General features: G+C 41.2%; 1 protein-coding gene across 1 annotated transcript in view; it reads right to left on the minus strand.

Moving 5' to 3' along the window:
• znf469 (zinc finger protein 469) overlaps positions 1–4,350 on the minus strand; it is a 62,988-nt gene extending 58,638 nt beyond the window's left edge. The window contains exon 1 of the mRNA XM_080875746.1: positions 4,216–4,350. The gene's annotated coding sequence lies outside the window, so the exon portion shown is untranslated. The remainder of the gene's footprint in view (positions 1–4,215) is intronic.
• Positions 4,351–5,103: the final 753 nt, after the last annotated feature.

Below are 5,103 nucleotides of genomic sequence, written 5' to 3' on the forward strand. Positions count from 1 at the left end.
ACATATACAATGTGGATCACATGGTATATCTTACTCCAGTGAACTGGGTGAGGGCTGTACTTTTTCAAACAAACAACACAACAACAAAAAAGCTATACTGCAGGAATTGTAATGATGAGGCATTAGGCAGGAATTTGGTTCATTAAGTTACGTGTCTGGAAACAGCTAAAATCAGGGCAGTTGTCAGGGGATTATTATCTCCACACCCACGCTTTTGGTTCTTTGCTAAAGTTCTGAGAAAGTCCTGGGTTGCATGGTACAGCTGATATGTCAGTGCCTCAGGCCTAAAGGCTGAGGTGCCTGCATACCTGAAAATGTTTCCATAACAGCACACTTTAGTTAAAGACACATTTTTCTGTATTTGTTCACTTTAGGAGTATTTGTATCATTCATAATCTAAGCATCTGGAAGACAAATACACATATTTGTGATTGAAACTCAAATGGACATGGGCTGAACACATAAACCAACCCTGCAAAGCAAACGGGAGAAGTTTGCTCCCACAACTTTCTGCCAGGCAGGCAGTGTGTATTTTAGGATGCATTTTAACCCAAACCATGATCTTTTCCTAAACCTACCCAGCTACTTTTTTTTTTTTTGCCTAAATGTAACCATCTAAACAAAGTGTGCTAAAAACTGAAAATAATATATGGAAAAAGAAAGCTTTCTCTCTTAAATCATTCCATGCAAAGTAACCAGCACATAAAATGACTAAATAAAACTGCGTATCATTATAGTTCCAGTGAAATATACTCTAAATGTAAGCAAATACAGATTAAACACCTTCAAACGAAGATTACCGGGGGAGATTTATGACAACGTGATAAAAAGCACATGAGAGAAAATAGAAAGAAAGTCATGCTGGGTAGAAAAAAAACAACATTCCTCAGTCACTTTGGTAAACTATAGCTCATTTTAGACTAAATGTTAACTGATAAAAGCTGGGGTTGCCATTAACAGCAAGTAAAAAATGAAGGTAGTAAACAGTTTATATAAATGCTTGTTGAATGGACCAATGGAAACAGCTCCAGGTATTTTGCTCTAGCTGAGCAGATGAGACACTTATCTGGAAGGAAATGCTAAGGCACTGCCTACATGAGACTTTGTGGTGTTTACTGATGATTTGGCACTATGACAGCTATGTCTGTGTGCTTTAAACCCATTTGTTTCTCTTTTCTTGGAGGTTTACTGGTCCACCAGGGCTTGTTGCAGTGCTGCCTGTCAGAGACGAATATACGAACATTCAATGGCACCATCATGTAATGGAAGCTAAAACGCAGCAATTTATACTGTAAAACAGAAGTATTTTTATAAGCCCGCACTTATATAGGTCTATATACATAATGTTAGTTCAATTCGGAATGATTTAGTCATAAAAAATACAATATTTCTAAGATTTTGGCTGCTCGTATTTCAAAGTAGTGTATGACACTGCATCAGCTTGTCAGCGCCTTGCATGCATCACGTTAAAATACTGTGACAATACAAAACAGTGTTTTACTTGTTTTTTTTTTGGTTGAGGTTTTATTTAATTCATCTCTAAGGGCATATTGAGATATCCTTGCCTGAATTAATAAATGCAAGGGAGCAAGTGAGGGCTTGCATGTGTTAGCTTTTCCAGCTAGTGAGAATGCACTGTGTGCCTTGCTCTGTGCATACATCTGTACATGTACATACAAATGCAAGAGGCTGGTACATGCCAAATATTTTCTTTAAATTGAGCTGCCTTTCAAATGAAAAACAAATCCGATTTAGACTGGCAGTTTGAAAAAAAGACTGCTCCAGAGACTGCTATATGTGATTTAATAACACGCTGCATTATGCGGTCATTGGATTAGCTTTGATACTAAGCCAAATTTACAAGATAAAAGAAAGTAAAAAAGAAGGCAGCGCTATATGCAGAGGTCAAAGAGACCCCAGCAAAGATCTGAAACAAGGATATAAGACTGCCCCAGAAACGTGCCCAGCTTCAGAGGTTGAAAATGGCTAATGAAAAACATAACAATGCTAGAGGACAGAGGATGGAAAGGGTATCTTAAGGGGAGGGACAAAAGGGGGAGAAGTAATCTTAGGTAAAAGGTCCGCAGCACTGATATGGTTTCTATTCTTGCAGCATTTTCTGGGTGTTTAAAGAGCTCAAGGCAGCAGGCCTGTCATACAGCTGGACTGTCACTCTTCAGTGCTGTCTCCCACCTCTGACACACCCTTCTCCTTCCATCTGCACCACTCCTTTTGCTAACTGCCTGGGGTTTTATTCCCTTGACTATCAATGACACCTTTATCTTCTTGTTTCACTCAGCCAACATTTTCAGGGCACACCAACTTCATGTCAAACATCACTCGTCCATTCTGTTGTTCTCATCAGATTATGCATGTGCATCCCCGTACACCTGGATTCCTGACTTCACTCCCGCCTACGACCTCATAAATCAACCAATCCTCTTATAAAGCTTTTAAAGGAATACCTGCTTTGTCCCTCTATATTGTGAACATGACTCTGATTGCTGATGGACACATCTGGTACCTTGTCTACTGATCACTGCATTTGTACCTTCTTTTCGAGTCACTGTTAAAGGTATATAAAATCTTATGGATGCTTTGGAGTAAGGTAGCAACAAGAAATAAACAGACTTCAGAAGCATTAGAAAACACACTTGCATGCACAGAACACATAGCACATTTTATGAACTCATAATTGCAAAGTTTATAGCCTTGCTGCTGCTCAGTCTGCCTTACAGAACACACACATAGACGCACAATTTCCCTTGGAAGTGGAGCAAAGTAACCTAAGGCAATAATTGACAGCGCTGACAGCAGTGGACAGCAAATATGTAATAAGTACACATATCGCAACAAAATATTGGATCAGCATTTTTGGAGTTATGTTGTTCACTGCTGAAACAAAGCGTTCGCCGACCAGGACCCAAAGTATAACTGTCTCCTTCACTCAGACATCATGATGGCACACCTGGCAAAATACAGCATTACACTTACAGGGGGAATGCCACACCTGGCAGCAGTGAGGATGAGTTTTCCACCTTTCAAATGAGTGTGGTAGTCAGGCTGGCACAGGGAGGTAGACTGGCATGACCGAGCAGGTTCCACTTGCGGAGCAGGGGAGGATAAAGTGGGTGTGGGGATGAAAGGGAGGGGAAGTGGAGGGCTCAGTGCAAGCCAAGGAAACACAGGTTGGTTGGAGGCATGTAAGTTGGGGGCTGGGTATATTCACTGTGGAAGTAGTGAGCGAAAAAAAAAAACCCCAAACATTCCTGTGACCTCTCTCTCTCTGCTCTACCTTAACCCCACCATTAGGTTCCTCGCCACACCCTGGAAGCTCTTAGCTCTGAGCTGTCACCGGTGGGCTAAAAGCAAATCAAGATAACCACAACACAGAGATGAATCAATCGGAAGGTGAATGAGAGGCAGAAGAAAAAAGAAATACTTAAGTCTAAATGTGGAGCATGTAGAAGCAATGTGTAAACAGTATTACAGCAAACAGGTATAGGCAGGATCACCGCTGTAGCTTCTTCTCTGCTACTTTTTGGTGTTCAAAAAAGATAACGCACACTTACAAAGTCTACACAGACTCTTGTAATATTAGTCTGTTGCAGCTGTTTTCTGCTTCTCATTGCTAACATAACAGCTGATGTCCTGTAAACATACAAAACTTAAAAGAAATGCTTAATTTATTTTATTATGTGGCAGCAAAATGTTCATGCAAACCATATTGTGACCAGATGAGGTCTTGACTCTTTTACTAGCTGTCCACTGCTGAAGCAGGACAAGTTTTTTGTTTGATCTTTCATAAACCAAAGTTCAAACTGAATCAAAACAAAACAAAGGCACTCGCAGCACACGTGCACCCCGCTGCAGCGACTTTCCTCCATTGTCTTTTGACCTGCTTCACCTGGTGATTCACACACACACACCAAACTCTAATCTAAGGGAGGAAAAAGGTGCCACAGCCACTTCAAAGTCTGATGACTAACACAAGAGTGGTTTACATACTCAAATATAAATACGTGTCTTCTCTGAGGCTAAGGTGGATTCAAAGAAAATTCCACCCAGTCCACTGCATGACATGGCTTTCACAGTCCCAGTTCTACCATAATGATACCTGTGTTTACATATAGACACACGAAAACACATGCACACACATGCAGACACACACTGGGAAAGCTCAACATTAGGTAAGACATTCTCTCCTCCGCTCACCTTTCTGGGCTGCACAGTGACTCCAAACTCCAATGTATGAGGTGTGTGTCAGTCTCTCCTCTCCTTGATCTTGCTCTCCCTTTCCCTCACTTACTCCTCAACCTCCAGTCATCGCGTGGCGCTAGTCACGGTGAACTAAGGCAGAGGGAAAAAAGAGGAGGGATGGGAAGGTTAGAGGGACAAATGAGTCCTGCCCAGACTGATGAGAAAGGCTTCCAAAAAAACGCCCTCAGGAGAGAAAAGATCAGAACACTTTACTCCACCAAAATGTTTTAAACTTTCTCACCACTGCGCTGTTTCCACCGATTTCTTTTTACTGAGCTCCTTTTTGTTCTGTTCCTTTTTCCTAGCAGTTTTTAAAGGTTTTCCTAAAAACTACTTTTCCCTCTTAAAGTCCTGCCAATCAGCAAATCGCTTGCTCTTTCAAAAAAAAAAAAAAAAAAAAATCCTGCTTCCTTTCTCTTTCTGCTTCTGCCACTCACAAGTTCTTCTTCTCCCTGCTGTTGCCTGTCACTGTTTATCTAAATTTGTCTGAATTCTTTCTCCGTCTGCCTCCTGCTCTCACACTCATGCACCACACTCACAGCGTGTGCTTTACCTCGCACTTACCCTGGTGTGCAGCTGTGTGATGAAGGAAACACACCTGCTTTTACTGAAGTGTGTGTGTACATATATGTGTGCAGTACAGAGCTTACTCTAAGCCAAAAGATGGAATCCAGTTGGAGTTTGCTTTCCATACTGTTTCAACTGTCATCTGGTTTCAGAACTGTTAAACTGATTCTATAAATCTATACTTGGCTGAAGGCATTTAATAGGAAATGTTTAAATGTTTATGGTTGGTTGGTGACTGCATGTGACAGTGAATAATATGGCTTCCATACCTGCAAG

The sequence above is a fragment of the Rhamphochromis sp. 'chilingali' genome, assembly GCF_963969265.1.
Source record: "Rhamphochromis sp. 'chilingali' genome assembly, chromosome: 2".
NCBI classification, from domain to species: Eukaryota; Metazoa; Chordata; class Actinopteri; order Cichliformes; family Cichlidae; genus Rhamphochromis; species Rhamphochromis sp. 'chilingali'.